Here is a 27,561-nt window from a genome sequence, read left to right as displayed (position 1 = left end):
TTTCTACATGGTATCAGAGCTGGTTGATTTGTAGAAAAATTTCTACAGGATATGAAAGCGAGGATTGATCATCAAATCTATTATTCAGAAAGTGTTTACATTTTATTTCTTCAGGCAGAGTCTATAATCGAGCCAGGTAGCCTCTGGATTCATCCTTCCTTTGGAAGGTGAGATATCTGGTAAAAGCCCATACAGTCAATCTTTGTACGAGAAATACTTTGTTCTCACGAATTCTAGATCAGAGGCGGTTGAGTTTGGATTTGGTGGAATTCGAATTTCAAGCAGTGTTCTCTTGGTGTCAACATTGCAATGTCTTTCAACGAATTGCAATTGGAGTATGCTCTTGAGGGCAGCTCGAACTATATTGCATGGAAGGACAGGATGGAGGTGGTATTAGATGACAATGGGTTGAAGGAGTTCATAGAGGCTGAGGTCCCAAAACCTACTGATGTTGCTGAAGCTGTGGCTTGGCAAAAGAAGACAGCAAAGTGTCGAAGTATTCCGTTGGAGGGCGTGAAGGATCACATTGTGTCCAGCCTGCATGGAAAGGCTTCTCCATACTTGATGTGGAAAGTCTTGACAGATCTATTCCAAAGCAAGAGCAATCAGAGGAAGCTGGTGCTCAAGGATAAACTCAGAAACATTAAGTGTGAGAATGGAGACAGTATGCCCAGGTATCTCACGAAGTTCACCCAGTGCCGGGATGAGCTGGGAAGTGTGGGGGTGATTGTTGATGATGAGGACTTGGTGAGCTTGGCTCTCCTTGGTCTTCCAAAGAGTTGGCATTCCTATCAGGACTCTGTCAATGGTCGAGAGAAATTGCCAGGATGGGAGAGACTTTGGTCGGATCTTGTGCAAGAGGAGATCAGACAGAGCACCAGAGACAGTTCTTCATGCATGCATGATGAGGAGAATTGTGCCTTAGCGAGTAAGGTGAAGAAGGGGAAGGAGAAGGGTTCTCTTTCCAAATCTAGTTCCTCCAATGATGGGAAGAAGGTTAACAAGTCGAAGGTGAGATGCTTTCGTTGTCATGAGTTGGGCCATTATGCTACTAATTGCCCAAAGAAGAAATCCAAGAATGGATCTGGGAAAGGATCTGAAGGTGAGGCACTTGCTTCACAATTTGAGTTGGATTTCACACTCTTCACATGCATGGTTTCATCCATGGTGGGAAGTGGTTGGTTTCTTGACAGTGGAGCTTCTTTCCACATGACTGGTGACAAGAGTTTGTTTAGCAGATACTCATAGCGATGGGTAATGATGAGAAGATAGTGTCTCAGGTGTAGGCACGGTTATTTTTCAGAGGGTAATGATGAGAAGTATAGTGTCTCAGGTGTAGGCACGGTTATTTTTCAGAGGGAGCATGGAGCTCGCCTTACCTTGACCGATGTCAAGTATGTACCAGGACTGGAGAGAAACTTGGTGTCGATCACGATGCTGGAAGACAAGGGATATGATGTAGTCTTCAGTAAGGGAAAGGTTTTCCTTAGACACATCATCACTAGATAGGTGAAGCAGATTGGTTCACATGTCAAGAACTTGTATGCTCTTGAGGTTCAAGATGCATGCAAAGCCTTGAGCAGTGAGGCAACTGATGGAGACTTGGTGGTTGAGAGGGAGCGTATTTTACCGCTCAACATACAGAGCCAAAAGAAGTCTCAGACGATTGTGGAGGAGCCACAATTGGTGCAACAGCTTCAGGAGGTTGTGGAGCAGCCACAACAAGTGAAGCTGAGCGAGATAAAGTAGAGACATCTACTCATGCAGAGACCTCCAGTAGGGGGAAACTTCGAGCCAGGTGGGCTGAGGGATCACATGTAGCCATACCTCCAGGTAGGAGGTGGGGTGATATAGAGTGATCGTTCCAAGGAGGAGGGGCAGGATCCTTGAGGTACCCAACCTCTTGGATGAGACCTTGCTACGGGAGCCCCGATGTGGAGTAGCAGGAACTGACTGATTGGGTAGAGACAGATGCGGATGGAGCGGCAAAGAGAGCGACAGTGTAGGTAATCCCAGGACAGCGCATAGCATGCAGGCTACAGCAATGCGAGAGGCACAAGTGTTTTGCACAGTGCTAGGTGGCACAGAGAAGTGTGCAATCGTGCGAGATGCATGGAGATGTTTCAGTAGCGCAGATGTTAGAGAGGGAGCACTTGTCAGCAGCAGGTAGAGCTTCAGCATCAGAGTATGTTCCTAGCCCAACAGAGTGGTTAGTTGGGAGTGTTTTTGTTCCAAGTGTTGTTGGAGCAAAGTGGACCGGGCAGATGTGTTGCAAGCAGAACATTCCAGAGTTACAGGATCGGGTTTGAGAGGAAGCCTTTCTTGTTGAGAGGGAGTGTTGAAAAGTGTGCAACAAGAAATGCTTGTTGAGAATGCAACAAGATGATGGAGCTTAGTGGAAAGGAGTCGCCTTCACTAAGTGGTCCCGCAGGCAAGTTTTGGCGCAAAGTCTATTTTTAGACATATGGATCATGGTCTATGAGTTGCAGTTTGTTGTTTATGGATGATTGGTCATGTTGGGAAAAATAGATGGACTTCTATTTTTGGATCACAGCAGGAGTGATCAAAGTCTATTTTTAGATTGCTAGTCAAAAATAGAAAAGTCAAATATTATTGTCTCATAATAATATTTAGACTATAAACTTTATCTTATCCTCTTGGAGCACTTCAGTTTGAGCTACAAATGTGGCACATGCAGCTGTCAGAAGGAAATACGCTTTCTTTGTGGGTCATTTGAGCTATTGCATGCATGACATCAGTTAGAACTCATGCATGTGAGTTCTGTGGAGTTGGATGAGCAGTTAATGGAGTTGTGTTCAATTTGACTTAGTTGAACTAGTTGTATTTAGTCTAACTGGCCAATAGACTAAGTGATGAGTTGTGTGAATTAGTTATTAATTAATTCACTAATTATTAACTCATAATGCAACTAAAGAATACATCAGTTAACTCAGTGCATGTACAGTTCAGTGGAGACAGGTGTTAGAGGTTGAGATTGCTATCAGTTGTGACTATAGTTGTGCATGAGATCTTGCACAATCAAAGGTTTGAGTATGCCCATGAGAATTGCATATGCCTAGTGATATAGCCTGTGCTCACGTGATTTCCAGTGTGAGTGATTCTCCAAGGTAAATAGAACTTGGAATGAGTTTGGATTCATTCATTCTCTTGGATTGTGCAGTGGAGGCAGGCAAGCAGCGGAGGAGATTTGAACCTGTGACTTGTTTGGATCTGAGCTAGTTTTGTGTGTAACAGGTGGAGATAGTGCTGGATACTTGTGAGGAGTATTGTACTATGTAATGTTACATGTTCTCAATCATTAATATACAGATAGTGTGGGATTTTCAGCTGTAAGCTTTCCCCAGGATACATACTGTGTTAATGTGTGCATACGATTGATGTTTCATTGTTTTTGACGCTGCTAAATTGATGATCAATGTAGAGGAGGTTATGTATTATGCATGTATTCCGCAATAGTGTATAATTGGGATAATCTCTGTGAATAAGTGTTTAATTATTCAAAATTTCTACACCTCCAAGCATTAAAGCCCTCTTCACCTCATGAAAAGCTAGATCACCCAACAATACAATGTTTCACAGAGAAACCAACAGCACTTCCTTACAAAATACAAAATTCCAGCCTTTGAATCTCTAGGATGAGGGATCCATATATAGATATTTGCAGGTGGCTAAGTCAACTTCTGGGATTTTGATTAGTGTCATTTCACTGATAGTTCTTGGTTCCACTTGGAGATTTCATGATTTCTTACTCATCCCTGGGCGAATTCAGAGAGGCAAGTGTCAAATTAGCAGTTTCTAGAAGATTCTCTGGGTTTCCACCTAGCAAACTGCCTCTGCCATTTGTTTGCTCTCGCTCATCACACCCTACAGAAGGGCTCTTTAGTATGCATCACACCTTTTGCATGTAGCAGGTGAGATGCATCGCAACCTTAGCACTGAGCAGTCTGTATGGTCCAGTTTTGACCAGTTCTGAGTAGCTTTTCAGGGAGAACTTCTGGGAGATGATGTAATCCGCTAACCTTGTTCCTTTAGGGTATGAAACAACATTTTAGGGGCTTAGAAGCCCTTGGTTTATGGACATATGAGATTGGGGTTGCAGTGCCAAAATATTTCTATAACAATTGCCCCCTAAAGCATTAGGTCGTAAATCTTGTGATGTCGGGTGAAATGCTTTATCATGAGGATCCGAGGTTTTTCGAACTAGAAGGTGACATGTAATAAGATACAATCAAATACATTATCTTCATAATATTTTCATGATCTAGCTGAGGTGGGAATTCCCTTGCTCATCTTTATAAATTCATTTTCATGTACATGGGACAGACAACCGTCTGTGTGGCAGACTGATGATTCTGGTAGAGCTATCATCCCTTAGCTTGGATGATTATCTGTGCAGCTATGATGTACATTTGATGTCTTTATTTTCCTGAATATATCATAGCCCGGATGGATGAAACTAGATCCAAGGTCTTCAAACTCATTCAATCTTCACCCGAAGTAAAATCGATCCATGTGAAAAGATGTTCTGGTGTCGAACATGGAGAGCATCGCCTGATTATCAGCCAATGATGTAAGTTGTTAACAGGCGGGAGAGGAATCACCGATAATCATAATGATCCTCAAGGTACTATAGTACAATTAACGTGGTGCAAATACATGAGTTGATGTTAAACACCACGCAAAATCTTTTGGTCGAAGGCCATTGATGTAAACCTGTCGCCGAAAGTGAGAAACTTGCCATTGAGGCATGCAAGCTTCAAAGTACTGAAAGGGTTGTTCTTAGGTCAACTTCTTGGATAATGAGCTGATGTCGACAAGAAGTGACCCATCGTAGGAGGGCCTTAATTAATCCCACATCTACAACACGAAACAGAGAAAATGATTTTGTGGAGGTGAAAACGATCTAATGATACAAGGTCCAGGGTGGTGGTCATGAAAGAATGAAGCGTGAAGGTATTGCAATGGATGAGATGTTAGCTGGGTTGGTGAATTCTTTGAGCGACTTCTCTTGAACATATCGGCGACACTGAAATGGATTGGTAGCGTAAACCCCAAAAATGGATGGTACAGAGGACCAATGGGATATGACCGATGAACGGAATAAGCCAACCCGACTCAATCATGGTGATGGAGTGAAAGTGTCATGTTCAAGAGCAACCTGCTACCAATAAAGTTCTTCAAGTTTTCTTCCCAAATTTTCCCCAGTCATTTCTGACTAGTACCTCTTTATTTTTTTCAAGCTTGAGGAGGATTACATATGCTTGTTCTATAATTTTCCCTTCGGGCAAACCTGTCGCTATGTTTTAGCAAGCCTAGCGACAGTGAAACTCGCTCTTGTCTGTAATGGACAAGTTTGTCGCTATTGTTTTAACGAGTTTAACGACAAAGATAACTCGGTCCTTTTCAATTTTAGAGAGTCTAAAAAGAGATAGAAAGGCAACTCCAGTAGTCCTTTTTCTTAGTATAATCCCTTAAATCCGAAAAAGTATAAAATAATACGAAAGGGATGACTTTTTGATAGTTTTAACGAGCTAAACAAGACAAATGCTCGATCTTTTTGTGTAATGATCCCTCAGGTCCAAAAATATTAAAATATAGAGGAGGGATGGCACTTCCAATGACTTCAATGAGCTGGAGAGGCCAATTGCTCAGCAATCTTTTCATATTTTGCAAGTCAGATGAAAAGAGCTTAAAGGAGACTCATCTTTGAGGAATGAGTGATATTTTCGGGTAGCAGCTAGTTCCACATAAGGTTTGGAACTTTTAAATCACGGCAGTGTAAAGAAGATGGCTAACAGAATCACTCATCGCAGTTGTTCCTCAAAAGGGTAAACAATCAAGTGGAGGCAGATGATCAGCTAAAAAGTGGAGGTGATGGTAAGAACACGACCAAGGCTCAAAAGCTAATAGTAATGCGATCACAAAGGTTATTTACTGGAAGTGGGTTCATTTTTTAATGAGCATAAACTCTGGGGGAACATATTCTCATTACTAGGTTTATTTTTTAACGAGCTTGAACTTTGCGAAAACATTGCTCATGCCAGTCGTATAATAAGGATGTCTCATCGATAGGTTCATTTTTTAGGGAGCTTGCCCCATTCGAAACTTTGCTCTGGAGCCTTTCGTATTCAAGCTAGGAACAACCAACCTACGAGTTTAAAGGGTTGAGAGCCTACAAACTAAGAAAATAAAAGTTCATTTTTCACTTGTATGCAGAAAGGTTTGCATGCCCCTAGGTATAACGAAATAGAGTTTCCAGGTTACCATACAAAAGTTCTTGCATTAGCAAGATTGTTCCATCCACGTAGCAGACAAAACACTTCCTTGGTGTTGTCCATCGAAATGGACAAAGGTGATTGTTGTCAGTGCCAATCACATAACCTTTGACAGGGAATCCTTTTCCAGTCTTATCCATTTTCCTAAACGGATAGGATAGTCAGATTAGTCATATTCCTACACAAAAACCAGGGTTTTTCTACCGAAGCAAACCAGGGTGCATGCCTCCTAGGTTTCAGTCACAATCACCGAATCACTCACGCTCATCAAGTGGACGGACTGGAGATTGATGAGACATTCCTTGCATAAAAAGACCAGTTAGGGATGGAATTTGACCAATAGTTGTGTTTGAACAAGGGAATGAAAGCTAGTCAACTAGGTGGACCACTCTACCTTCATGCGGAAAACACATCACTCGAAAGAGTGAGGAAACAATAGCTCCCATGCTATAAATGTAGTCATGCCCAAGGAGTAGATTGTAATCTACAGGCCCTTGGACTACCATCACGTTTAGATGAACGATTTTCCTTCTCAAAGTTATAGGCAAATTTGGAAGGATCCCTAATAGTCGACTGGTTCCTTTGTTGAAGCCTGATAGATTTCGAATCTCAGGCAGAAGCAATGGCGAACCAAGCGCTTTCCAAGCAGTTGAGGAAAGGATACTCAGAGAAGCCCCTTCATCAATGATAGTACCAACCATGATCATTCTGTAAGCTTGTACTATAATTCGAAATGGTACATTAGATGGTAGGCGGGGTCTCCCTAGTAGATTCCAATCAAAGGAAATGACTAGATTGCTTAGAGGAGGGACCGAATAAATGGCCGGATAAATCTCTAACGAACCTCCTTCCTGCGGTAAAGGAACGGGTAGATTTCCCTTGTGTTCATCAAATTCTGTGTTCACAAAAATAATTTGAACGGTGTCATCCTCATTCTCTTTGGTGATTGTATCATCTGAAGGTGGACCTTCTGAAGACAAGACTGGGTCAACTTCCGTCTCGACTTGTTGAATTTGGTCCGGTGTGAACTCAGAAGGTTTATCTTCAATGATAGGTGTTTCAATCGACAACAAAGGTGTGTCAATTGGATTTTCAACTAGCGATGGACTCGGCAAGAGTTTCTTGTATCCAAGAGGAAGCCGTAGCAGTGAAGCAGGATGGTTATCCAAGACTCTTTTAGCTTCATCCAGGAAGGGACAACAGTGGAGGGCATGATCGCCTTCACACAGTCTACAAGGAAATTTAGATTTTCCTTTTTGTCCACTGACTTCATTTTCAATAGTTGACGGTGTACTCTCAACATGATCGTCAGAGGTTGAGGACACCAGATTGTGCAAGTGGGGAGACCAGTCCCTTAAGATCTGTGGGATGCAAGGACAATCTTGATGATAGTGGTCTCCTTTGCAAATGACACATGGAGATTTAGGTTTGGATGGTGCAATTTGTGGATTTTTGGCAGACAATGCATGGTTGCCTCCTTTTTCCATTGGCTTCTTCTTCTTTTTCTCCTTCCCTTTCTTCTCCTTCTCAGTTACTTGGTTTTTAGCATTACTAGTGTTAGTGTCGGTATCTTCATCCCTCCGTCAGAGATCAAATCCTCTTGTTTCATTTCATATTAGGTGTCCCGCCCAGTCATTTGCATTCCATTAAGTGCATGGATCATTTGACGATAGTGGCTTTCCTACATTTTCCCTCATGTCATTTACCTGCTGGCTCATGTTTGTTCATTAAAAAGCATATACAGTCATCTTTTGTCTTAAAGATTGCAAAGGTTTTGCTTTAGGGTTTCATTGTCATTTAGGTCTAGGGTTTCATTAGGGTTTTGTCAAAAAATGTTTCAAAGTGTCTAATAACAACCAGCAGGCCATGAGGAGGTTCCAGCATCAATAAATTTCATCATCAAGTGCTCAGACATGTGTTTTTCCTCAAAACACTGTTTTGAGGAAAAAACATAGTATTTTTGCTTTTATTGTACAAAAATCATGAAATTTTGTTTTCTTCATTGTATATCACTCCATCTGCAACCCTGGTTTCTTTCCTTAGCCCCAGTAGCTCCAATCACCTGCAAAAAAAGCAAAGCTCAGGTCATTTAGTTCATCACAAAGCTAAAAAGAAGTGAAAAAGTCCAAAAACAGAGTTTAAAAATTAAAGTCATTTCAAAACATTGTAAAAATGGGTTTTATGAGCCAAAAATTTAAAAGCTCCTGGTTTATAAGCCATTTCTTCATTTCAAGAATTCATTTGCAAAGTAGAAGCAAGGCAAAGTGATTTTGGTGAGCAAGTGAGAAAATTTGGTGAAAATCGCTCCAAGTCACTAGGCACGGAGCACTAGGCAGGAGGAACAGTGCACTGGGCCTCAGACTTCAATTCAATTTTGCACAGGCGCGACGCATTGGGTTTAATGCGTGGCACACACAGACAGCAAGCCTGAAAACTGCCAATGCTTGCTCCAAAATCGCCCAAAACGCGTTGATTGTCACTTGTCCAAGTAGGTTGACCCTTTGCCATTGCTCTTTGTCCAAATTTGATGGTTGTTTGATGGTGTTTGTTGCATGGTGAATGTTTAAATGAAAACAAACCCTATCTCTTCAAAATTTTCAAAGGAGATTGCTGCTAGGGTTTTGTATTGACTGTTTTTCTACCAAGTATTCCCTCACCTCATCACTCCCTTATTTCATATTTCCCTTGTTTTCCCTATTCCCCAAATTCGCATACCCCTAAATTCACTAATCCCATACCCCAATTCCCATTTCCCAAAATCCCAACAAAAAACTCCCAAACCCTATCCCCTCCTAAATCATTCCCTAATTCCCTATTTCCCTAAATTACCCCTCCACAGTCCCTCATTTTACTATTTTCCCTTGGTGGCAGAGGTCAAACACATCATCAAAGACAGTTCAAGATAGTTTAACACATCAACACCTATTTATCCAAGACAGTTTATCTACTAGCAGAGATGGCATCTGATCCTTCATATGAGTATGAAGAGGAGACTCACAGTGACTCACCAACAGAGGTACATGCACCCATGAGGCCTCATAGAGGTGGCAAACATATTAGAGAAGAACCAACTACCCTTGCTGAGTTACAGGCCTGCCCACTTGCCATCTCTTGTTTCCAACACCAGTCTTGCTATGAATTTTGTGAAAAGGCTGCTAGCATTCAGTTTCACCATGAGTTGGCCCACTTATTTGTGTTGCATTTACATGGTGATCAAGCCACTCTAGTTGGTGTCACTTTCACATTAACACCAGAATCCATTTCACTAGCAACTGGTATTCCCAACATTGGAGAGCAATGGAACAAGAGGCAGAAAATTGACCGGCAGCATTATGAACTGTACATCAAGCCCGGTTTTTTGACACAGCTCAAGAGATTATTTCCTTTTCGGTACCTCAAAGATGAATATGCTCCTTTAATGAAATTGATCATGAAGTATTTCAGCTGTGAGGGCAGGTTCTCCCGTTTATATTCTTATCATATTAGGCTACTGATGCATTTTACCCAGGTATGGATGATGAACATCCCTTACTTCATATGTTGAAACATAGAGAAGATGACCACCCTAGTGCAGAACAAGACTCCTCAGCAGCAATTCAACAGTGTTTACCATTTTGCTCTCATCAAAATTGTGGTCATTCATCAGCTTAGCTTACAGGGCATCACTTGGGAGGACTTCATCTCTCGTGAGTTTTTCACAGCTCCTCAGGGACCTTCAGAGGTTTTTCATGAGACAGGTGGACCTTCTTATCAGCATGAGGGTCATGAGACACAAACCGCTAGCATGCCGGTGTTTATCACCTATCAGAAGGGCACTAGACGGTTGTTTGCAGCAGCTAAGCAAGTGTTATCTCCACCCAGGGTGGAAGGGGCCTCGCTTCCGTCATCAGCACAACAAGTTTAGGACAAAGGCAAGAGGCCACTACAAGAGGAAGGACCATTAGGTGAGCGGGAGACTGATTTCATTCTCATTGAGGGTGATGATACTGATATGGGCCCGCAAAGCACAAATCTTAGAGAAATCATTCAGGAGCAGCAGGTGGACATTGATGCCTTGTCTATCAACTTGGATAGAGCCCAATGGACAATACAGTACCTGGAGCAAAGGAATAAGCAGCTTGAGGACCAGCAGGTGATTATGGAGTTGCAAAACATTCGGGAGAATCACCAAGCTGCCCAAAGGAGGAGGGTGGAGTTCACTTCACTTGAGCGGGAGATTAATTCTGATAGGGAGTCATGGCTTGAAAGAGCCAATATCCACTTGGAGAGGAAGCTAGAAAAGGCCAACAAGGAGAAAAACTTGTTGAGACACATGGTTGTTCATTACATGGTGAGGAACAAAGTTTGCAAGGCGAGAATCAAGAATTTGAAAGCAAAATTGAAGAAGGCATCAAAGAGGCGAAACGAGCATGATCGACTTCAGATATTGGCCGCAACTTCCTTGGCCTAACATAGCTCTTGATAAAGAATATTCAGCCCAAATTTCAAAAAATTTGGAGCAATTTTTGCATTTTGGAAATTTTTTGGCACAAAAACAGCATTTTCTGCCCTATGCGTCGCACCACGTGGCACTCGCTTTTGCTAAGAGCCTCCAAATCACAAAAACTCAGCATTTTTGGATTTGGTATGAAAAATTATGCTTGCCTACCTATGGCCAAGAAATTTGGGCAGGTTTTGAGCCCTCAAAAAGGTCAAAAACACTCAAAAAATGATCTCATTGCCCCTATTTTGACACACAGGAAGCAATGTTGGGAGAATGGACTTTTGGAGGGGCAAATGGAGGCCAAATTGAAAAATTCCACTTGGGTTGGAAAGTAGACAGGTAGACCTTTCCAACAAGCACACCTGGAGCTCATTTGGACACCGGTAAGGCCTCCAAAAGTGGGTCCAAACAGGCGCAATGCATAGAGAATCAGGCGTGGCGCATAGAGGAAAAATTGCCAGTTTGACCAAGTTTTGCTCTGTTTTTCGCCCAGCTTTGGCTAGTTTGACTTTTTCACTTTCCTAATGGAAAATTTGTGATGTAATTTGATGAAAATTGATGGATCATGATGTAAATATGTTAAATTTTCACTTGTAGAGGTAGATTCATCAGTTTAAAGGTTGTTTGAAACTGAATGAATCAGTTCCCTTGTTTCTAGAGGCATGCTGTTATGTTGCCTAATTTCTAGTTCTCAGTTTAGAATCAGTTGGATCAGCTCCTAAACATGTGTGCTCGACCCCTAGAGGCAAGGATGAGCTATGTTTGTCTATATTATGTTGTTTTTCAGTCATTAGCATGGTTGGACTCTTGATAAAGCATTGAGCTTCATTGTACATTCATTTCAGCATTTTGGCTAAGGAATTGAGACCAGGGTTTACAGCACTCTTTGGGATTCGTGTGGTAATTTGTCTTGGTACAGTGCTTTTCTTTGTAATTATGAATTTTCTTATATGTCATGTATGCCATTATCTATCTTGTTTCTTCTTAACTAAACAAGCAAGATTGTAAGTAGAATCCATTGAAAGTGCAGTGCTCTACTTGAAGTTTGCTTTAGTTTCTTGATGTTTTCAGCTGTTTGGGGAGGATCCATGATTGCTCTTGCCAGCTTCAACACCTCACCTATCTATTCCTTCCATCTCATTCAAATTTAAGTGCCAGAAACAATTGCCTACCTTTCCCCATTGAGACCTCTGCAGGACTGAGCCTCAATCCCCGCACCCAAAATTTGTCTTTCCATCTGAGCCAACAAAATCATCATTTTATCAAATCAAACTCTCTTTCACTTATACCTAGCCTAAGATCAGTACAAATTTCAGTCATCTCAAGCCCTCATCTATCATAATTTGCTGAGATTGACCCAGAGAGAGCCCTCTCCTAACCTGGTAGGGCTAGCTACCAGGCTGAGCGTGGTTTGACGTTGGCCCTGGATCCTACCTTTTCAACTTGAGGTAAATCTAGGCACTAACATAGTGGCGACCATACTGGGGAATAAATTGTTTGTTTGTTAGTGTTCTTCATTTTATAAACTACAGACGGAGCCTGAAGATTAGCCAGGTAGCCTTCGAAACGCTTTTGCTTTGCATTAGCGCAAGTAGATAAACGCTACTTTAGTCAATCTCCGGTCTAGTCTTATAAACGAAGTATCTAACTTGTAGATCACCCCAGTACATCTGATAATTCTAAGCTTTTGGATGATAAGTTTAGGATTTGATAGGCTGAACAAGTTGTTAATGTCCATTTGATTTCTTGGAAATAATAGCACACTAGCTTCCAGAAGACATACCAGAGCAAATCCGGATCCTGATCCCCCTCTTGTCTACGAAAATCCCAATCTTATTCCAAGAATCCTTCGCCAAGGAAGTTCTATCATTCCCATGTTCAAAGCTCAATCGTGTCCTGTTGGTTTTGAGTATCTCGAGGATCTTGAGTTTGATGAGCAGTTTGAGTTGTCTTTGTTTGAAACCAAATCTGAAAGCGTTGTTGCTTCAACTGCCTTAAATCCTGAGTTTGTTAGAAATCTTGAAACTGAAAGGGCCAATAAATCTATTGATGATTATATCTTGAATCAGCTCCAGACTTCAATTGTGGCTTCTAATATTGCTAATTTCTTAGAGACTGCTTCTGCAACCCTTGGGTCATCTACAATTGCATCTAGTTCAAGAATTTGCACCGAACCTCCTTTCATTCCTACCATTCCTGTGCAACCTACTATTTCTGCTCAAAAATCTACAGTAGTGTCACCTCCATCTACTCCTTCTACTCCTAAAACATCCAAGATTGCTTCGCCTCCGCATACACCTCCTCATACCCCCCATACATCAGCTGCACCCACTCCCCCAACATCCCCAAGACCGATTGCAAATCCACCAAGAGCAATGGCTGCTCATTTTGCACCTCTTGTACTGCCTCAAAATTTGGATGATATGCCCGCCGATTATCAAAGCAAAATTCCTTTGTTTGATGGCACTCCTCATAGTGTTACAGCTTAGCAACATGTGGACAGAATGATGGATTTCTTTGATCTCCATGAGATTGATGCAGAAAATGTAACCATGAGACTCTTTGTACAAACATTTGGTGGTGAAGTAAGGAAATGGTTTAGGGCCTTGCCGGCTGCAAGCATCACTACATTGGCCAATCTACAGAGACAATTCTTAGACCGCTGGGAAGTGAAGAAAAATCCCCTTCAAATCCTTTCCGAATATGAGCACATCAAGTGAAACGTTGGTGAGTCTGTTCAAGATTACTGTGTTAGATTCAATTCAGTTTACAATGCAATCCCTGATCATATAAAGCCACCCATGGGGCTAGCCTTGATTAAGTTTCTGGACGGTTTTGATACTGATATGGCTTATCAATTAAGAGAGAGAGATCCGGCTACTTTGGAAGACATGCAGAAGATTGCAGTCAGTGTTGAAGCAAATCTGCTTGCCAAGAGAGCTAGAGCAAGAGCTGAAAAGAAAGTCACGATAAAAGAAGAGTCTTCCTTGTCAGATCAAGTGCTTCGAAAGGTGGAACAGATGCTTGATAGAATTGAACTTGACAAGTTTGAACCAAAAGTCAGAAATCATAACTTCCGTGGCCAGTAGCAGCCCCAATATAGGATAAAACAAAGAGAGCAGCGAGCCCAAGATCAAGCAGCAAGTGCAGACACCTCTACAACAGAATTTTGTACATGGTTCGGAATCAGAAGAGGAGGAGAATGTGATTAGAGAAGAAAATCATTTCTTTACGCCCGATGACATGCCAATTTTCATCACTGAAGATGAGGAGTACTTCGAGAATTCAGCTGAATGAAGGGATGAAAATTTCATTTTGGCAAATGAGACAGTTCTTGAGGAAGAGTCCGATGAATACCAAAGAGGATATATGAATGCTTTGTCAGCTCATCAATGGCAATATTCACTCTGAAATAGAGATGTACCCATGAATCCAATTCAGAAAAGGAAGGAGGTAGCAGCGTCAAAGAATGATCCTCCTAATGTGCAGAAAAATGGAAAAGAGATAGTTGATCCTAACACCAGCAAAATGACATCAGCAAGTGAAAGACCAAATCAGCCAAATGTGTCAAAGGAGAAAACGGAAAAGAAGGATGTTCCAGCGAAAGAGGTAGAAAAAGTTTCAGTTTTTAACTTAGAAAATGAAATTGCTAAGTTGAAAATATCCATTCCTTTGACTGAGTTGATGAAGAACAGCAATTATAAAAGTCAGGTGTCTAAAATTTTGAGTTTAGATCCATCATCCAACATGGTAAACGTGGAGGATGACAGTCCCGAGCTGATCTTTGGGCCAGCATTGGAAGGTCAGTCCCAAGATAGTGATGTCGCTCCTTTCTATATTAGTCTCAGGGTGCATGACTTTGTATTACATAATGCTATGTTTGATTCCGGAGCCTCTCATAATCTCATGCCGAAAGCCATCATGGAGAAATTGGGATTGGATATCACTAGAAAATATCATGACCTTTACTCTTTCGATTCCGGTAGAGTAAGGTGCATTGGTCTTATCAAGGATTTGGTGGTCAGTTTGGATCAGATTCCAGCTAAAAAAAATTGATGGACGTGGTGGTGGCGGATATACCTCCTAGATTTGGCATGCTTCTTTCCAGATCTTGGGGAGCAAAGATTAAAGGGACAATGCAACTTGATTTCTCCTATGCTACCATTCCCGTGTTCGGTCAGATGAGGAAACTATACCGGGAACAGAAAATGAAGTACATGATCACTAGCAAGGAGAAACTGGTAAATCATCCAATCAACTATGTACATATTGATCTAGAGTCATTTGTTTTGTATTCGGATAGTTTTAATGATGTAAATAGCCAAATAGTGGAAATAGAAGACATTCCCGAGATTACTGAAAATTTCATAGAAGTCTTGAAACAAGAACAGCAAAGACTTGATGGTACTGCTGAGCAATCAGCAATTTGGCAGCAGCAACATATTGATGGACAACAAGGAAAAGAAAAAGAATTTCATCATTTGGAAGAGGATGAAATAGGCCTATGGAGCATGGACTTTGATGGCGCGGTAGGAAGGGAAGGTGCTAGAATTGGTATTTGGATACGCAGCCCGGTTTTCACCCCAAACAAAGTGCCAAGCAATGTAAGGGTCTGCTCTTATAAATTAGCTTTTTACTGTTCAAACAATGAGGCTGAATATGAAGCCTTAATTGCTAGTTTGAAAGTTCTTAGAAAATTGAATGCTAAAAGGATTTCAATGTATGGCGACTTCAAGTTAGTTATCAAGTAGGTGAAAGGCGAATACCAAGCTAAACATCCTCGAATGCGGGCCTACCGCAATGCGGTGTTGGATATCCTGAAAGTATTTTTTTATTACACTATAACCTGTGTGCCCCATGCTCAGAATGTCATTGCAGATTCACTTGCAACAACAGCAAGTAATTTTAAAATTCCGATGAATTCAAACAACAAGTTTGAGATTCACGTGAAGCATCGACCAGCTGTCCCTGACAATCAAAGGTATTGGCAAGTGTTCCAAGATGATGATGAGATTGATGAATTTCTGCAAAATAAAGGTAAATTCAAGGACACTTCTATTGATGTGGAGTATGATGATGGTGATGAGGATATGGAAGTAAATCAGATGGAAGTTTTGCAGCTCAAAGACAACATCATTCCTAAAGGTCTAATACCTTTAGAGGAGCTCTTCGATCAGGACGATGTGGCTAGAAAACCGAGCTTGCTGCCAACCAAAAAAGGAGTTGAGGATGTGAACATTGGATCAGCTGAAAATCCCAAGATGGTGAAATTATCAAAGGCATTGCCCCCACAGGTAAAATCAAAGTATATCAGTTTGTTATCCTCTTTTGTTGATGTATTCGCTTGGGATTATTCAGATTTGAAGGCATATGACACAAGAATAATTCAGCATGTCATCCCGATCAAGCCAAATCAAAAGCCTTTTCATCAAAAGCTAATAAGAATAAATCCAAAGCTGTTGCCCTCAATCGAGAAGGAAGTGAATAGGTTGTATAAAGCTGGTATCATAGTCCCCATAAGATTTTTAGATTGGATTTCAAACTTGGTGCCCGTCAGAAAGAAAACAAGCAAGATCTGGTTATGCATTGATTTTAGAAATCTGAACAAAGTTTCCTTGAAAGACAATTATCCATTGCCCAAGATGGATCACATACTTCAGAGAGTAGTTGGAGCATCACGGATGTCACTACTTGATGGTTATTCGGGTTATAACCAAATTTTGGTCCATGAGGATGATCGTGACAAAACAGCGTTCACCACTCTGTGGGGAACTTTTCATTATGCAAAGATGCCTTTTGGATTGAAAAATGTTGGTGCAACCTTTCAGCGGGCGATGGATATAGCATTTGCCAATGAAAAAGATGTTTTTCTAGTTGTTTATCTTGATGACTTAACAGTTTTCTCTAATACAGATGAAGAGCACCTCTATCATTTGAAGATTGTTTTTAGCGGTGTAGGAAGTATGGCATCTCGCTCAATCCAAAGAAAAGCTTGTTTGCCATGGATGAAGGCAAGCTTCTCGGGCATATTATCTCAAAGGAGGGCATCCGCATCGATCCAGCTTGGGTGGAGGCCATTCAAAAGATAGATTTCCCACGAAGTAAGAAATAAATCCAATCCTTCAATGGTAAGATAAATTTCTTACGTTGCTTTGTGCCCAATCTTGCAAAGAACCTAAGAGAAATCACAAACATGCTGAAAAAGGATAGTGCAATAAGGTGGACCGAGGAAGCAGTTAAGTCTTTTAATTTGGTGAAATTAGCTCTTTCTTCAGCTCTGGTTTTGATCAACCCAGACTATACTCAGGATTTTATTTTGTTTTCATTTGCCTCGGATCATACTATGGCAGCGGTCTTGATGCAGAAAAGAGACCAGCTCGAGAAACCAATTGCATTCTTCAGTAGAACCATAAGGGATGCGGCATTGAAGTATAATATTATTGAAAAACAGGCCCTTGCGTTGGTAAAAGCATTGAAAGATTTTCGGGTTTATATTTTGCATTCTCACATCCTTGCTTATGTCCCTAATGCTGTTGTTAAGGATGTCCTAGTGCAAATAGATCCGGAGGGAAGGAGAGGCAAATGGATTGCTGCCTTGCTGGAATATGACGTGGAAATCAAACCGACAAAGCTCATTAAAGGACAGGGGCTGGCTAAACTAATGGCTGAGTCAAATCTGCACGCCTTGGACATTAATCTAATTGTTGTTATGTCCGAGGAAGATGAAGAAAATCTGCCCACTCAGGTATCAGAAATCTTCCTCCTTTCTCCTTGGTATTCAGACATTGTTTATGTACTCCAAAATCTGTCATCACCTCCCGGAATGGCTAAGAAAAAAAGTAGGACACTGAAATTGAAGGCTACAAAATTTTGTATCATGAATGGTGCACTTTATTGGAAAGATCCCAGTGGTGTCCTGCTGAATTGTTTAGTAGAAGAAGAGGCAAAACAAGTTATGGAAGATTTTCACAAGGGAGATTACGGAGGCCATCTTTTCTAGAAAACAATAGCCAATAAAATCTTGAGAGCAGGGTATTATTGGCCAAGTCTATTTGCTGATGTGTACAAAACAGTGGCTAGCTGTCACAAATGTCAAATTTTTCAAGGTAAGAGGAAGTTGCAGCCTTTACCACTCAAGCCCATTGAAGTAAGCGCTCCATTTCAGCAGTGGGGTTTGGATTTTATTGGTGAGATTCATCCTTCTTCTTCAGCATAGCATAAGTGGATCCTCACAGCGACGGATTATTTCACCAAATGGATTGAGGAAATTCCTACAAGGTAGGGCACCGATTCGATAATTATCTCATTTCTTGAAGACAACATTTTGTCTTGTTTTGGATGTCCAAATAAGTTGATCACTGACAATGCAGCAGCCTTTAAATCGAAAAGAATGATTGACTTTTGTCATAAGTATCAAATCACTTTGGGGCATTCGACTGCCTATTACCCACAAGGCAATGGCTTGGCGGAATCTTCAAACAAATCTCTTATCAACATCATCAAAAAGCTGTTGGAAACTAACAAGAAGAGTTGGCACAAAAAGCTGGTCAATGCACTTTGGGTATACAAGGTAAGTCAAAAGAAATCTATCAGCATGTCTCCTTTTGAGCTTGTGTACAGTGTGGACACAGTCTTCCCGACCTCTTTGGCAATCCCGGTGGTTAAACTGTTGCAATAAGCTGGCAGCGAAGATGATAGTTTGCAACGGAGGATCAATCAAATGATACATTTCCAGCAAACTAGAAAGGAGGTATTTCAAAACACTTCCAAGCTGCAAGAAAGAATTAAGAGGATATATGACCGGAAAGCAAAGGCCGATAGGTTTGAAATTAGAGACATAGTGCTAAAATGGGATGCAAGGAATGAAGAGAAAGGTAAACACGACAAATTTGAAAATCTTTGGAAAGGATCATCCACGATTGCTGCACATTAGGGCCAGAATGCTTTCCTTTTGCAAGAGATGAATGGCGAAGACTATCCTGGTGGGCCAGTCAACGGTCGGCTCCTCAAACGGTATTATGTGTGAACTGTTTTCTGTTGTCCTATTCATCATTGTACATACCGGTTTGTTTAAATTCCATTGCAAGTGTGTACTATTTTCATTCTTCAATTTGGGGCCCGAGGTGAAGGCTATAAAGATGAGGTTTGATTTCAGTTTTGGTTTGGTTTGTTAGAGTCAGGTCTTTCGGTCAATTTCAGTCTTGAAAATGAGTCAATTTGAGTCAAGTTCAGTCTTGAAATTGAGTCTTTAAGTCAAGAGTTCAGTTTTGTTTGTCGAAGTTATTGACTCCATAGCCCAATGGACGAAGGCACTGCCTGCTTTCCCAGAGATCTGTAGTTCTTGGCACCTCCAAGGAGCTACCATCCCCATTGGAGCCAATGTTAGTGTCAATATCTTCATCCCTCCGTCAGAGATCAAATCCTCTTGTTGCATTTCATATTAGGTGTCCCACCCAGTCATTTGCATTCCATTAGGTGCATGGATCATTTGACGGTAGTGGCTTTCCTATAGTTTCCCTCATGTCATTTACCTGCTCGCTCATGTTTGTTCATTAAAAAGCATATACAGTCATCTTTTGTCTTAAAGATTGCAAAGGTTTTGATTTAGGGTTTCATTGTCATTTAGGTCTAGGGTTTCATTAGGGTTTTTCAAAAAATGTTTCAAAGTGTCTAATAACAACCAGCAGGCCATGAGGAGGTTCCAACATCAATAAATTTCATCATCAAGTGCTCAGACAAGTGTTTTTCCTCAAAACACTATTTTGAGGAAAAAACAAAGTATTTTTGCTTTTATTGTACAAAAATCATGAAATTTTGTTTTCTTCATTGTATATCACTCCATCTACAACCCTGGTTTCTTTCCTTAGCCCCAGTAGCTCCAATCACCTGCAAAACAAGCAAATCTCAGGTCATTTAGTTCATCACAAAGCTAAAAAGAAGTGAAAAGGTCCAAAAACAGAGTTTAAAAAATAAAGTCATTTCAAAACATTGTAAAAATGGGTTTTATGAGCCAAAAATTTAAAATCTCCTTGTTTATAAGCCATTTCTTCATTTCAAGAGTTCATTTGCAAAGTAGAATCAAGGCAAAGTGATTTTGGTGAGCAAGTGAGAAAATTTGGTGAAAATCTCTCCAAGTCATTGGGCGCGGCGCACTGGGCAGGAGGTGTGGTGCACACAACCGGCGCGGTGCACTGGGCCTCAGACTCTAGTTGAATTTTGCACAGGTGCGGTGCATACGCTGGGCACGGCACATTGGGTTTAATGTGCGGCGCACACAGCCAGCAAGCCCGAAAACTGCCAATGCTTGCTCCAAAATTGCCCAAAACGCGTGGATTGTCACTTGTCCAAGTAGGTTGACCCTTTGCCATTGCTCTTCGTCCAAATTTGATGGTTGTTTGATGGTGTTTGTTGCATGGTGAATGTTTAAAGGAAAACAAACCCTATCTCTTCAAAAGGGTTTTGTATTGACTGTTTTGCTACCAAGCATCCCCTCACCTCATCACTCCCTTATTTCATATTTCCCTTATTTTCCCTATTCCCCAAATTCAAATACCCCTAAATTCACTAATCCCATACCCCAATTCCCATTTCCCAAAATCCCAACAAAAAACTCCCAAACCCTAGCCCCTCCTAAATCATTCCCTAATTCCCTATTTCCCTAAATTACCCCTCCACAGTCCCTCATTTTACTATTTTCCCTTGGTGGCAGAGGTCAAACACATCATCAAAGACAGTTCAAGACAGTTTAACACATCAGCACCTATTTATCCAAAACAGTTTATCTACTAGCAGAGATGGCATCTGATCCTTCATATGAGTATGAAGAGGAGACTCACAGTGACTCACCAATAGAGGTACATGCACCTAGGAGGCCTCATAGAGGTGGCAAACATATTAGAGAAGAACCAACTACCCTTGCTGAGTTACAGGCCTGCCCACTTGCCATCTCTTGTTTCCAACACCAGTCCTGCTATGAATTTTGTGAAAAGGCTGCTAGCATTCAGTTTCACCATGAGTTGGCCCACTTATTTGTGTTGCATTTACATGGTGATCAAGCCACTCTAGCTGGTGTCACTTTCACATTAACACCAGAATCCATTTCACTAGCAAGCGGTATTCCCAACATTGGAGAGCAATGGAACAAGAGGCTGAAAATTGACCGACAGCATTATGAACCGTACATCAAGCCCGGTTTTTTGAGACAGCTCAAGAGAGTATTTCCTTTTCGGTACCTCAAATATGAATATGCTCCTTTAATGAACTTGATCATGAAGTATTTCAGCTATGATGGCCGGTTCTCCGTTTATATGCTTATCATATCAGGTTGCTGATGCATTTTACTCGGGTACGGATGATGAACATCCCTTACTTCATATGCCGAAACATAGAGAAGAGATCCACTCTAGTGCAGCACAAGACTCCTCAACAGCAATTCAAAAGTATTTACCATTTTGCTCTCATCAAAATTGTGGTCATTCATCAGCTTGGCTTACAGGGCATCACTTGGGAGGACTTCATCTCTCGTGAGTTTTTCACAACTCCTCAGGGACCTTCAGAGGTTTTGTATGAGACAGGTGGACCTTCTTATCAGCATGAGGGTCATGAGACACAGACTGCTAGCATGCCGGTGTTTATCACTTATCAGAAGGGCACTAGACGGTTGTTTGCAGTAGCTAAGCGAGTGTTATCTCCACCCGGGGTGGAAGGGGCCTCGCTTCCGTCATCAGCACAACAGGTTCAGGACAAAGGCAAGAGGCCACTACAAGAGGAAGGACCATCAGGTGAGCGGGAGACTGATTTCATTCTCATTGAAGGTGATGATACTGATATGGCCCACAAAGCACAAATCTTAGAGAAATCATTCAGGAGCAGCAGGTGGACATTGATGCCTTGTCTATCAACTTGGATAGAGCCCAATGGACAATACAGTACTTGGAGCAAAGGAATAAGCAGCTTGAGGACCAGTAGGTGATTATGGAGTTGCAAAACATTCAGGAGAATCGCCAAGCTGCCCAAAGGAGGAGGGTGGAGTTCACTTCACTTGAGCGAGAGATTAATGCCGATAGGGAGTCATGGCTTGAAAGAGCCAATATCCACTTGGAAAGGAAGCTAGAAAAGGCCAACAAGGAGAAAAACTTGTTGAGACACATGGTTGTTCATTACATGGTGAGGAACAAAGTTTGCAAGGCGAGAATCAAGAATTTGAAAGCAAAATTGAAGAATGCATCAAAGAGGTGAAACGAGCATGATCGACTTCAGATATTGGCCGAGGCTTCCTTGGCCCAACATAGCTCCTGATAGAGAAGACTCAGCCCAAATTTCAAAAAATTTGGAGCAATTTTTGCATTTTGGAAATTTTTTGGCACAAAAACAGGATTTTCTGCCCTATGCGTCGTGCCACGTGGCGCTCGCTTTTGCTAAGAGCCTCCAAATCACAAAAACTCAACATTTTTGGATTTGGCATGAAAAATTATGCTTGCCTACCTATGGTTTTGAGCCCTCAAAAAGGTCAAAAACACTCAAAAAATGATCTCACTGCCCCTATTTTGACACACAGGAAGCAGTGTTGGGAGAATGGACTTTTGGAGGGGCAAATTGAGGCCAAATTGAAAATTTCCACTTGGGTTGGAAAGTAGACAGGCAGAAATTTCCCACAAGAACACCTGGAGCTCATTTGGACACCTGTAAGGCCTCCAAAAGTGGGTCCAAACAGGCACGACACATAGAGAATCAGGCGCGGCGCATAGAGGAAAAATTGCCAGTTTGACCAAGTTTTGCTCTGTTTTTCACCCAGCTTTGGCTAGTTTGACTTTTTCACTTTCCTAATGGAAAATTTGTGATGTAATTTGATGAAAATTGATGGATCATGATGTAAATATGTTAAATTTTCACTTGCAGAGGTAGATTCATCAATTTAAAGGTTGTTTGAAACTAAATGAATCAGTTCCCTTGTTTCTAGAGGCATGCTGTTATGTTGCCTAATTTCTAGTTATCAGTTTAGAATCAGTTGGATCAGCTCCTAAACATGTGTGCTCGACCCCTAGAGGCAAGGATGAGCTATGTTTGTCTATATTATGTTGTTTTTCAGTCATTAGCAAGGTTGGACTCTTGAGAAAGCCTTGAGCTTCATTGTACATTCATTTCAGCATCTTGGCTAAGGAATTGAAACCAGGGTTTACAGCACTCTTTGGGATTCGTGTGGCAATTTGTCTTGGTACAGTGATTTTCTTTGTAATTATGAATTTTCTTATATGTCATGTATGCCATTATCTATCTTGTTTCTTCTTAACTAAACAAACAAGAGTGTAAGTAGAATCCATTGAAAATGCAGTTCTCTACTTGAAGTTTGCTTTAGTTTCTTGATGTTTTCAACTGTTTGGGGAGGATCCATGATTGCTCTTTCCCTCTTCAACACCTCACCTGTCTATTCCTTCCATCTCATTCAAATTTAAGTGCCAAAAACAATTGCCTACCTTGCCCCATTGAGACCTCTGCAGGACTGAGCCTCAATCCCCGCACCCAAAATTTGTCTTTCCATCTGAGCCAACAAAATCATCATTTTATCAAATCAAACTCTCTTTCACTTATACCTAGCCTAAGATCAATAAATATTTTAGTCATCTCAAGCCCTCATCTATCATAATTTGCTGAGATTGACCCGGAGAGAGCCCTCTCCTGACCTGGTAGGGCTAGCTACCAGGCTGAGCGTGGTTTGATGTTGGCCTTGGATCCTACCTTTTCAGCCTGAGGTAAATCTAGGCACTAACAACTAGCTTCACCAAGCGAAGAGGAAGAAGGAGAGGTAGAAACAAACGAAGTAGAAGTTGGGGGAGCAACTTCAGTATTATCTAGTTGTTGATTTGATTGCTGAGGAATTGTGGTGTTTTGGATGACAGAGGTCGAGAAAAGCCATACTGGCAGGCCAATTGTGAGTCCTAGAAGGCACAATGTAGCCATATGTGGAGCACCAACATCTCCCTAAGAGGAGAAGGGACTAGGATTTCCCCCAAGGGGAAATCCTTGATTGGTAGACTCCATTTTCTCAACCTAAGACCAACGAGGGAACAGTGATGTTATTCCGATTAAAATATATTTTATGACGCTTTGACACAACTAGTTTTTTCAATTTTTGAGAGTCGAGAAAAAGCTGAAGATGACTCTAGTCGCTTTCGATTTTTAATGAGCCTGAAGTGACAAGTGCTCAGATGGACCTTTTCTTTTAAGGAGTCTGAAAAGGAACGAAAGTGAATACTCTGGAAATCTAGACAAAGGGATTATCAAACCAATCGTAAAACTGCAGAATACTTTTTACGGTATGGCAGTCAATCTTCCCGAATGTTGTGTTCAGTGCATTGTGATCGATAGGGCGGCAGACACGACTTCCTACGGATAAAGGATATAACCTATTGTGCTCTCCCAATATATACTCGATGGTACGTGGGAGCACAAGTCTGTACTGGAACTTGCCGTATCAAAGAGGAGGAATCACCCAACCTATGATGAAAACGATAGTTACCAGGCTTTACGACGTCGGAATACGTCTCTAGCCTAGACTTCTAGATGTTGTGCGTTAGGTTCCAAAGCATTTTTATGTTCATTGAGTTTTATTTTACAGTTGATCTTTCTTAAGAAGTTTGCCTTTAAGGTTCATTGCGTGATGTAGATATACAATTCCTAAATATGCAATCTAAGATGATAAACAATCGTTTACTTTCTTTTTGCAATGAAAATCCTAGCTACTAAGGAAAGAGAAATAAAATTCTTTCAACATAGAGCAGAGAGCACACACTAAGATGCATTGTCCTAAATCAATTTCTGCATGCAGTCTAAATGCAAATGCACATGCATGTATTTGTTTTTCAGTTTCCTTTATGTGTGAATGACAAAAATAAAACTAAGTATAGATCTGGATCTTTTTCTTTCAAAGCAACAGTACTGACAATTTTTTCTTCAAAAAACATAAGGAAGACTAAGACGACACTTTGCGATTTCGAATTCAAAAAATGAAAGGAAGACCAAGAGCGACACTTTGCATTTTCAAATATAAAAAACGAAAGGAAGACTAAGAGCGACACTTTGCGATTTCAACTTAAAATTGCTTTCAACACTTGAAATACTATTAATTCAAATCAAATACAATGGCAAAAGTGTAATCGACTATTTGAAAGAGGAAGGCTTTACGACACTCTTTTATTTGACTAAAAACGACACTTGCGTCACTTTAAAATAAAAAGATGACAGTTCAATTAAGCTACCATTTGCAAAGGAGAACTGTAAATGATGACAAATACATTAAAAAAAAAAACATTCACAATTCTTTATCAATGGAGGCTGAATAATTCAAAGGAAGGGAGTTTCAACAGTGATATACTAATCATATACAGCAAAACTACTGAATAAAGTTGAAGACAATGAAGAAAAAAAAAAATCTGGAGGCAGAAACAGTCTCACTCAATCATCGCACCTGTAACACAAGGAAACAGGGATGCATCTCACCTGCAACACAAGGGAGGTGCGATGCATCCAGGTTGCCAATGAGAGATAGTGCAATGGTCTAGGGACAAGACTGAGCTTGGTTTTCACTCACAGTTTGCTGCTAATTTCTAGGATTTAGGCTGAGCTAATGATATACATTAAACACAAAGTATAGGGGCTGATCTAATGAGGTTACTAGAGCTACCACCAGGGCACTTAGGATGTATATAAGTTAATTGTTCAGTTCATAAACAAACCCGAAGATTGACTGAAGCAGCGTTGATCTACTTTGCCGTTGCATAGCAAAATCAATTCGAAGGCTAGCTGGCTTAACTTCAGGCTCCATTTGTAGTTTATAAAGCAAACAAATGGAAACAAACAAACAAACTAATCGCTCCCCAGTGGAGTCGCCATTTTGTTATCGGGAAAACTAGTGTCCATTTAGAGCTGCTAGTCCCATTAAGACGGGTAGCTTTCTTAGAAACAAACAATTTAAAGTCACTTGTGTTTTCCTTTATGAGAGATAGATGAGAGAGAAGTAGAGAGTACCAACCTCAGTCTTTCGCTTGGCTCCTTGCTTGTTTCCTCCCTCCCTTGATAGAGATTTCGCCACTCCTTCCTCACTTGTCCCGCTTCAAAGAACACTTGTAGAGTCAAAGCAGCAACACACCATCAAAGCATAGAGATCTATAACCATAAACAATATAGGATCAGATGTATATTAACCATACAAATGCATACACAAATACAAGATTCAGAGATATACAAGTATATGGAGGAAAACTCAAATAGCTTTATTGATAGAAGTAGTAGAAGTGAGGATTACAACCAAGTTGTCTGATCCAGCGCCATCCTCCCAGCATTAAAGCCCTCTTCACCTCATGAAAAGCTAGATCACCCAACAATACAGTGTTTCACAAATAAACCAACAGCACTTCCTTACAAAATACAAAATTCCAGCCTTTGGATCTCTAGGATGAGGGATCAATATATAGATATTTGCAGGTGGGTGAGTCAGCTTCTGGGATTTTGATTAGTTTCATTTCACTTAAAGTTCTTGGTTCCACTTGGAGATTTCATGATCTCTTACTCATCCCTGGGCGAATTCAGAGAGGTAAGTGTCAAATGAGCAGTTTCTAGAAGATTCTTTGGGTTTCCACCTAGCAAACTGCCTCTGCCATTGTCTGCTCCCGCTCATCACACCCTACAGAAGGGATCTTTAGTATGCATCACACCTTTTGCATGTAACAAGTGATATGCATCGCACCCTTAGCACTAAGCAGTCTGTATGGTCCAGTTTTGACCAGTTCTGAGTAGTTTTTCAGGGAGAACTTCTGGGAGATGATGTAATCAGCTGACCTTGTTCCTTTAGGGTATGAAACAACACTTTTAGGGGATTAGAAGCCCTTGGTTTATGGACATATGAGATTGGGGTTGCAGTGCCCAAATATGTCTATAACACCCACTCACGAAGCCCAGAAATGGGCTCTATCTGAAAAAGTATTATGCCTAGTATTGCACTAGGCATGCACTTTTGTAATTTTATGTATTCTCAAAAGAGCACTTTTCTTTTATGGGATATTTTATTGCTCTCAAAAAATGAAACATCTCTGAGTCTTTCATCGTTGGGCCCGTTAAACATATACGACGATGGTCTGAGAAACTCTTTTTCAATATTTTTCTAGCTCATTAAACTGAAAAAGACCAATGGAGCATTCTTTTTAGGCGTTTTTTTTCTCACTCATAAAACTGAAAAAATCCAAAGTTTTGTCTTTAGGCTTGTTAAACATTTATAAAAATGACCCGAGCATTCTTTTAGGTAGTTTTCTTGCTCGTTAAACTGAAAAATCCCGAGTTTTTTTACCGCGCTCGTTTAAGATATACGGCAGCAACAAGAGCACTTTCTTTTTTTGGGACTATTTCTCACTCTTAAAATCAAAAAATACCCGAGTTTTTCCTCTCCTTCAGGCTCGTTAAATATACGAAGGAGGAATGAGCAGTTCTTTTACCTCTTTTTCCTCACTCACTAAACTGAAAAAGATACCTTGAGTTTTCTTCATTTGACTCGTTAAAAATTGATGAAGGCATTGAGTTTGTCATCACGTGACTCATTAAAATTCACGACGAAAAACAAGTTTAGTCTGTCTCCTCGTACTCATAACAAAATGAGGTCGACATCTATTGAACATAGGTTTCTCTTTATCTGGATTCAATAGATTAACTAACGGAAAATTAATCGATCCGGGTATACTATTAACCTTTTGTCACACTCGGTTAACAACTATGACAAGGGGACCACCATGGAGT

This window comes from Pinus tabuliformis, chromosome X (assembly GCF_031772625.1).
Source record: "Pinus tabuliformis cultivar Carrire ecotype Pingquan chromosome X, CPIR1, whole genome shotgun sequence".
Taxonomy (NCBI): Eukaryota; Viridiplantae; Streptophyta; class Pinopsida; order Pinales; family Pinaceae; genus Pinus; species Pinus tabuliformis.
Note: the sequence above shows the minus strand (reverse complement) of the source record.